This window comes from Fukomys damarensis, unplaced genomic scaffold (genome assembly GCF_012274545.1).
Source record: "Fukomys damarensis isolate Sample0158 unplaced genomic scaffold, DMR_v1.0_HiC HiC_scaffold_37, whole genome shotgun sequence".
Taxonomy (NCBI): Eukaryota; Metazoa; Chordata; class Mammalia; order Rodentia; family Bathyergidae; genus Fukomys; species Fukomys damarensis.
In genome coordinates this window covers 8,398,373-8,407,820 of record NW_022900949.1, presented here as the reverse complement: position 1 = coordinate 8,407,820, position 9,448 = coordinate 8,398,373, and positions in this window count along the sequence as shown.

The following is a 9,448-nucleotide window of genomic DNA, read 5'->3' as shown; positions in this document are numbered from 1 at the left end:
CTGGGGCGGGGCTTGGGGCCGCAATGATTGGCTGTTCCTCTGTCGACTGGGGGTGCTGGAATGGATGAAAGCAAAGCAAGCTTTTGGTCGTCACTAGGTAACGCTTCGGAATTGTTTTTTTAAGCAAAACATTTATTGGTACGTTTTTAGATATATGTAATGATAACATTCATCGGAGGGAATTTATGCCTGTTCATGGTGTATCTTGCCTCTTTTTCTCCCATTGCCCTCCCTCCACTCCTCTTTCCCCTCCTTATTTACAAAAGCTTTGTTTCTGTTTCTTCCTTTTCCACTGGACCCTTGACTTAAGAACTCGATTGGTTCCCAAGGCCTGATTGTTACGCAACTTGATTGTAAGTCAGCGCAGCTGAGATCAGGATGTTTCCTGGGTGCACGGTATACATAACAAGAGGCAGGTGATTCTTCCGCCTGAACCTATTTAACCCGAGTTGTTCCTATACAGGCCGGGCGGAACTTGAGGGTCCACTGTATTCTTTTTCCCTCGTCCTTTCTTTCCTTTCCCCCTGCTCCGTCCCTTGTTCCCCTTTTCATTTGAACATTTTCTTCCCATTTCCCAGTGTCTGTTATCCTTATTTTGTTCCTCTTTTCCACTTTCCGTTTCTCAAGCCAGAGGAACGATGCAATATTTCCACGTGTGTCCGGTTTTTCTCCCTTAGGGTATGGTCTCAGGGCGCATCCATTTAGCTAGAAACGTCTGAAGCTCACCCTTCATTGTGGCAGAGTAGTACGCCATTGTATTAAAAAAAAAAAACCCCACATCTTTATCCGCTCATCAGTTGATGGGCAATTGGGCTGTTTCTAAGATTTTGCTCTTACAGGCTGTGTCTCTATAAACGTGGGTGTGTATATACCGCTGTGGTACGATACTTTAAATTCTTTTTTTTGGTACCGGGGATTGAACTCGGGTCTTTGCGCTTGCAAGGCAGGCCACCGAACCGCTGAGCTAAATCCCCGGCCCTACGATACTTTAAATTCTTTTGGGAGGATACCAAGAAAGCTGGGTCAAGTGGAACCTCAGTTTTTTGTTTGTTTGTTTGTTTTGAGACAGGGTCTCACTATGTAGTTTAGACTGACCTGGAACTCACTATGGAGCCCAGGCTGGTCTCAAACTCACAGCGACCTTCCTGCCTCAGCCTCCCGACTGCTGGGATTACAGGCGTGCGCCACCACACCCGGCTGGAACCTCAGTTTTAGTTTTTGAGGATTCTCCGCACTGATTTCCACAGTGGTTGCACCAGTCTACACTCTCACCAACAGTGGAGAAGGGTTTCTTTTTCCTCCACAACCCCACCAACATTTCTTATTGCTTGATTTCTTGATAGCAGCCATTCTTTCTGGGGCGAGATGAAGTCTCAGCGTTGTTTTCATCTGCATCTCTCAAATGACCAGTGATGTTGAACGTTCTTTCATATGTTTATTTGCTGTTTCTACTTCTTCATCTGAGTAGTGGCTGTTCATTCAGGTACCCGTTTTTGGACATAGTCTTTAAATTTGAGTGTGTGTGGGGTCTAATTTTATTGTTTCTTTTTTGGGGGGATACCGGGAATTGAACTCAGGAGTTTGAGCTTGCCAGGCAGGCGAGGCACCACTGAGCTAAATCCCTGGCCCCTTGAGGTTTTTTGTTTGTTTGTTTGGAGACAGGGTCTCCCTGTGTAGTTCAGGCTGGACTTGAACTCACTATGGAGCCCGAGCTGGCCTCAACCTCTCAGTAATCCTCCTGCCTCAGCCTCCTGAGGGCTGGAATTACTGGCCATGTGCCACCGTGACTGGCTTGAGTTCTTTATATATTCCAGATATTAGTTCTTTGAGAAACAGGTGGCAAACATTTTTCCCACAGTTTAGGTCGTCTCTTCATTCTGTCAGTGGTATCTTTTGCTGTGCAAAGGTATTTAATGAGATGAGACCCTAGTTGTTGATTTTTTTGGTGATATTTCCTATGTGATCAGGGTTTTGTTCATAAAGTCGTCTTTGCCTACACCAATGCCTTCAAGAGTTCTACCTGTTTTGCGACCAGATTTAGTGTTTCTGTTTTAATATTTAGGTCTTTAATCCATTCTGATTTTAGTTTAGTGGACTGTGAAAGATATGGGTCTAGTCTTAATCTTTGGCATGTAGAAAACCAGTTTTTATTTCTTTATTCATTTGGGGGGCACTGGGGATTGAACCTAGGGCTGGGGCATGCTAGGTCCAGCACTATATATTGAAGAGACTGCCTTTCTTTTTGGTACCGGGGATCCAACTCAGGACCTTGTGCTTGTGAGGCAGGCGGCTGCACCAATGAGCTAAATTCCCAGACCAGGGACTATCTTTCTTCCAGTGGAGGTGCTTGGCTCCTTTGTCAAAGATAAGGTGGCTGACCCGGCGTGGTGGCACAGGACTGTAACACCAGCTCTTGGATGCTAAGGCAGGAGGATCGCCGAGCTACAGAGTGAGTTCAAGGCCAGTTTGAACTACATAGTGAGACCCTGTCTCAAAAAAACAAAAATAAAGAAACAGGAAAAAAAAAAAGATAAAGTGGCTGAGTCTCTTTGGAGTTGTTTCTTTTCTTTTTTTTTTTCTTTCTTTCTTTTTTCATTTTTTTGAGACAGGGTCTCACTCTGTAGTTGAGACTGACCTGGAACTCACTATGGAGCCCAGGCTGGTCTCGAACTCACAGCGATCCTCCTGCCTCAGCCTCCCGAGTGCTGGGATGACAGGTATGCGCCACCACACCCAGCCTAGCCATCAGCTTTTGGTCATTCATTGTGTCCCCGGTCATCTCCCCAGCCCCCTGCTCTAGAAGGAAACCCCAACACGGAATTACCTTTGCTATTCTAGGTCAAAATGACTGGAAAAGGGATCTTACTTTTCACTTAAAATTTATCTTTCAAATATATATTTCCTTGGGCTCGGGAAAAAATGTACCTCACTGGCACAGCACCTGCCTGGCAAGTCTAAGGCCATCGGTTTGATTCCCAGCACAGAGAGAGAAAGAGAGAGAGAGAGAGAGAGGGAGAGAGAGAGAGAGAGAGAGAGAGAATTAAAAGCATTGTACCACAGTGATATATGCACACCCATGTTTATAGTTTACAGTTTATAATAGCTAAATCTTGGAAACAGCCCAAAGGCCAAGCAACCAATGAATAAAGAAGATGTGGGCTTTAAAAAAATATATACAACGGAGTGCTATTCTGCCATAAAGAAGGATGAGCTTCAGATATTTCTAGCTAAATGGATGCACCTGGAGACCATAAGCCTCAGTGAAATAAATTGGACACACGTGTTTAAATGCTCCATTGTTGGACCGGGGATTGAGCTCAGTGGTGTCACCGCCTGCCTCGCAAGCGGAAGGGCCCGACTTCGATCCCTGGAACCAAAAGTAAGTAAGTAAAGAAAGAAAGAAAATTCAAAAATGAACACTGCAGTGTTTCTCTGCTCTGAGAAAGCAGAAATGGAAATCAGGACTAAAATGGATAATAGATATCGGGACATGGGGAAAAAATGTTAAAATGGGACGGCGAGGACGGGATGAGTGAAAAAAATACAGAAGGAAAACATGAAACAAAGCTTTTGCACGTAGGGAGGGGAGGGGATTGATGGAAAAAAGAGGCGGCTGTGCCGCGTACAGGCGCCGTCCGTGATGAGTGTTACTGTTACGTGTGCCTGACGTGCAGTGATAAATGCTGTGCTATGCAAAATAAACAAATAAATATTTACTCTTTAAAAACATCTCTTCTTTTCCCCCTTCTGCCCTTCTGGAACTTGGCATTGAAACCGAGACGTTCACACGGAGGTATAGCCCCTGGCTTTTATTCTTTATTTTGAGCCAGTGTCTCTCTAACTCGATAATTGGCCCAGGTTAGGCTCAAACTTGTGATTCTTCTGCCTCAGCGTCCGGAATGCTGGGATGATAGGTATACACCACTGTGCCTGTCTATGTGTTACTTTTATAATTGAGTTAAAAGAAGACAGGGCCCAGGGATTTAGCTCAGTGGTTCTGCCACCTGCCTCACAAGTCCAAGGTCCTGAGTTTGATGATCCCTAGTTCAAAAAAAAAAAAAAAAGAAACAAACAAAGAGAAGATAGTCCCTTTATATTTCTGTTTTTCCTATTTTTAAAATTTTGATATGGTCTCACTATGTAGCCCAAGCTGGCCTCAAACTTGTGGCGATCCTCCTGCCTCAGCCTCCTGGGTGCTGGGATTACAGGCCTGCACTGCCACACCTGGCTGCCTATTCATTTTTACATGATGCCAGTTCAAACAACACGTGTAGATGTCTGTCACCATACATAAATTCCTTGACATTTCACTGAGCGCATCGCCAAGTATAAAAATAGTGGGACTTTTTCTCTTTTCACCATGGAAATCATTTTCAGATCAAAATGAACTTCAGCCTAAAATGCTGCTCATTCAAAATTTTCTCTTATAAGGGCTGGGGAGTTAGCTCAGTGGTACCACCGCCTGCCTCGCAAGCACGAAGTCCTGAGTTCGATCCCTGATCCAAAAAAAAAAAAAAAAAATTGAGTAGGAGAAAGTAGACCGAGAAGCAGGATATTTGCATAGCTTATGCGGATTCTTCCCTAAGGCGCTTGTTCACAACAAAGAGAAAAGTAGCTATTTTGCCGTGGGCAGTGGGCGGTACTAATATCAGATGAGAGCAAGGTCACTGACCCCGGTGGAAGGGCACCTCCCGGAACCCTCTGGGATCCCGCCAGGAATGCGTGACCACAGTCTATCGTGAGCTCCTCACCGGGCAAAACCAAAACCGAGGGACATCGTGTAAAACCGCCGGCAGTTCTCTGGGAAGAGGTCACGGAACAGAGGTGAGGGGCCGCGCGAGACTGAGGAGGCGGGATGGCAGGAGGCAGTGTGACATCCTGGGCCACAGAAGGCCCGGGGGCTGATGGCCCCTGGCGTCCAGAGGAGCTGACCTCCTGGCTTCAGAGCTCAGCTGGCCCTTCTGCTCCTGGAGGGGTCACTGCTCCCTGAAGCTGGGAGAAGGTGTTAGGGAGCCCCATACAACTTCTGTGACGTTTCTGGGAGCCTAACGTTATTTCAGAGCAAAAACTAAAAAGAAAATAATTTCTCATCAGCTGTTCCCGCCATGAATCTCATTGAGAAATCCCAGGTTTTCAGCTTTGGAAGGAAATCATTCTTTTTTTGTTTTTTGGAGACAGGGTCTCGCCATAGATATAGTTCAGGTTGGTGTCAAACACACAGCGATCCTCCTGCCTCAGTCTCTTGATTACTGGGATTACAGGTGTGCAACCATTTTTTGTTTTTGTTTTTTGTTTTTTGAGACAGATCTCACTATGTAGCCCAAACTGGCCTGGAACTCACAGCGATCCTCCTGCCTCAGCCTCCCGAGTGCTGGGATTACAGGCGTGCGCTACCACTCCTGGCTTGCAAACATTCTTTTGGTCATAAGTTGCTTAAAATTTCAGGAAAACTGCAGATGCAGTGGGTGAAGAGATAAGCGATATTCCTAAGTCCTTCTGGACTAACAGGGACAGAGTCCCAAAGGAAGATGTCATAGGCAGCCTCAAGCTGGCCTCTAATGCACTTTTTTTTTTTTTCTGGTACTGGGAATCGAACTCAGGACTTTGGACTTTTGAGGCCGGCGTGGTGCCACTGAGCTAAATCCCCAGCCCTCTAATGTACCTTTTGAGGGACTGATCTCTTTAACTCCCACATAGGAGGAAGGAGGAGGACGGTCAGCCCCAGGGAGACAAGGAGGTTTGTGCAGGAAGCCTGCTCCTCCATAGTTAAGTGTACAGTTGGGGCTTGATGACTTTCTTTTAGTTTTATAGAGACAGGGTCTCGCTGTGTAGCCCAGGCTGGGCTCAAACTCTAAGTAATCCTCCTCCCTCTGCCTTCCGTGTGGGATGACAGGCGGGCAGCACCGTGCCCAGCAGGGATTCGATGACTTTCTGCAGCAACCTGATGTACCTCCTTGTGGGGAAACATTTATTCCTCTTTATGGAGCCTGCTTGGAGCCATGGCCTCACTGTGGACCTCGAGTGTCACCGTGAGGAGCACAGGTAAGTGGGCAGGCTCTGTCACTGAGCAGGTACTGCTACTGTGAGCAGTTTCCACCTCCTACGGAAAATGCAAAGCTTTTGGAGTAGCTCTGGATAGTTTCTCTCCTTTTTTATTTCTCCCCACATTGGGGATTGAACCCAGGGTCTTCAAACTGAGCTCCATCCCCATCCGTTTTAATGTTTTATTTTGAGACAGGGTCTTGTTAAATTGCTCAGTCGTCCAGGCTGGGCTCAAAACTTCCTGCCTCAGCCTATCAGAGTGCCGGGAATTCAGACTCTGAATCCCAATCCTCTTTTTTATTTTGTGGTATCAGTGATTGAACTTGGGACCTTCCGCCTGCGAGGCAGGCGGTGGAACCCCTGAGCTAAATTCCTGGCCCTCAAGCCTCTTTTTCTTTGGCTTCAAATAAACACAAAAATCACACTGAAGGAAAAGATTCCATTTCAAAAATCTTGCTTCCTGTTCATGACATCAGACTGAGCTGTCATAAAGATCTGATCATGCAAATGCCAGAGTTTTCTCTTTATTTTTATTTATTTATTTAGGGACAGGGTCTCACTGTGTACTTGAGACTGACCTGGAACTCACTGTGTAGCCCAGGCTGGTCTCGAACTCACAGCGATCCTCCTGCCTCAGCCTCCCGAGTGCCGGGACTACAGGCGTGCGCCACCAGGCCCAGCTCAAGAGTTTTCTCTTTATAGTCAAGAGATCAGAAGTGGGGCGGATGTAAATTTCAGGGGGTACCAGGAAGGAGTTCCGCTGTGGTGAGGAAACGTGTGTGTGAGGGTGTTGGAAAAACTGGTTAAAAAACTGGTATAGAAAAACTGGTAAAATCCAAATAAGGTCCAGAGCCTGGTTAATTGCATTGTAGCAACACCGGTTTCTGGGTTTTGCCAGTGTGCTGTGGCAGGCAAGACGTCAGGCTTGGAGAAGCCGGGTGAAGGAGCCATGTGAATGTGTACCATAGTCGACGTTTGACTTACGAACTCAGGACGTTTGAGAGAGCTGCTTCTGGGCCGGGGATTTAGCTCAGCGGTTCGGTGGCCTGCCTTGTAAGCACAAGGACCCAAGTTCAATCCCCGGTACCAAAAAAAAAAAAAAAAAAAGAGAGAGAGCTGCTTGTAACAAGTCGGTCAGGCTCCTGCCTCTACGCGGCCGTCAAAGTCTCTGTCCTGCGCAATTTCAGGCCGCACTTTCTTCCAGGCAGATGGTCTCAGTGTCCTGAGAGAGACACCTGCCCAGGGTTCTCAGTGAACCCCACGGGAAAGGATGTCGTCCTGTTGTCTCCGGAGCCCTGTAGGGGTTCTGAGGACACAGCTCTGCCTGTGTGTACAGGAGGGAGACTTTGAAGGCTGTGTAGAGGAGCCTGAGCCTCCCATTGACCAACTTGAGTTACAACCAGCCCTGGAGAACAACTGAGTTTGTAAGTCAAGGGTCCATGTTTCTTGTCATCTCACTGGTTGATCTTGTTCTATCAGTCTCCTTTGAGAAGTGGGCTCCTGGGCAGTTCTGTCCTGCTCAGGCAGCCACTGTCCACCCCATTATTTCCCGCTCTTAGCCTCTTGTTCCTAGAATTCATTCTTTGAACTCGGTGTACGTGACGTCCGACAGGCTGGGAATTATCTTTCCCTCACATCGCTGGAGGGCCTTTATCATCCTGGTATCACCGTGGGCTGTGGATTTCCACTGTGCCCTCCCTCACCCGATTCCACAGTGGTTTAAGCAAGTAACATTTTCTATTCCTGCCAACAGAACGATGTTTGTTTGTTTTTTTTTGGTACCAGGAATGGAAGAACTCGGGATCTTGTGCTTATGAGGCAGGCGGCGGAACCAGTGAGCTAAATCCCCGGGCCTGCGGCCATTTGTTTCAGGGGCTTTTATACCAGGCGTTGGTTGTCCGGCCGTAGCTCACATCTGTGCGGCTGCCTGCCTGCTCCTGTAAAGCGTTACTGACACAAACCACACCCTCTCACCCACATTTTCTCTCTGGCTACTTCTGCGCCATCACCAGGGAACTGGGGAAGTACGTCCAAGTATAGTTACACCATGGAATCGTAAAGGCAGCGTGGTAAGGCACTCCTGTACAACCAAGCTGACGTGCAGAACTCAAGGCGTGGACGAGCACCTACCAGTGGGCAGACACACACGAACTGATGGTTCACGGCAAGATGTGGGAGACACACTGGTGGCCACTAAGTGTGTGTATATTAAATCTCACTATGTAGCCCAGGCTGGCCTCAAACTTGTGGCAATCCTCCTGCCTCAGCCTCCAGGGTGCTGCAACTGTAAGTGTGTGCCACCACATTCAACCCTAAATATACTTTTAGGACTGAGGTGTGCTCTGTAGTGGTGAAACTGGGGACGGAAGTGCCAAGGCTTTGGCACTAGGCTTCATCCTTAGCACCTTGAGACAAGGTCTCAGTAAGTTTCCTAGGCTGGGACTCGTGATCCTCCTGCCTCAGCCTCCTGAGTAGCTGGGATCATAGGCATGCGCCACTGCACCTGACTGTACTGAGACTTCAGAGTGGGGCTTCCAAAAGTATCTAGAAAGGGGATTGAGCATGGCAGTCCCCGTCCTGTTAGGAGGCCCAAGGGCCAAGCACGGTCACCGGCGCCTTGCTTGGTGCCTTGGCTGGTGGCCTTTCCTGGGAGCGGAGCAAAGCCTGCAGACGAGTTCAAGGACACAAAAGGTGTGACGTCAGGGGCCAGGTCCCCTGAACACTTAGGGACAGTCGGACTGTCCTCTCCGGGGCAGCGCACGGTGGGGCCCGGCTCGGCCCGGCGGACAAGCGTGACACCCTCATCCCCTCCGCTAGGGCAGTGCCAGGGCCTAGAAAGAGCCTCAGGCTGGCGGCAGTGTCCCATCTGGGATTGTTTAATGAGCCCACTTCTTACACGCGTAATTATAAAAGAATAAGAATCGACAAAAATATTTTCTTTCCATAATGTGTAGAGGTGGTTTCCTGCCTTCCTTTTCCCCTTCTTGTTCTTTGCCTGAACTCCTGGTAGGGAAGGAGGTGGGACCTGGACCCCATGGCGGGCTGTTCCCAGTCCCGACCAGGGACCCTGTCGGAGCCAGGCAGACGCGTGTGTGGCTGGGTGGTGGGGAGGGGACGGCAGGGGCAGGGAGGCTCGTTGCATCCACAGGCGTTGCCCACGGCAGGCCCGCGCCACTGCGCCCTCCGGGTTTTGGGCAACACGGGGCTCACGGTGGTGGGCGGAAACCCCGCTGCCCGGCCACACCCCGACTCCACACCTAGGCACCCCTTGCTTTCTGCCTCTGAGCTACGTACAGTGCCCCTTGACACACAACACAGGTATGAAGCGGGTGGCAGCGGGGAGGGGACAGGCATTCGCATGCTCCTGTGCTGGGGGCAGTGGCTGCCAGCACGGGGCCCCGGGCCA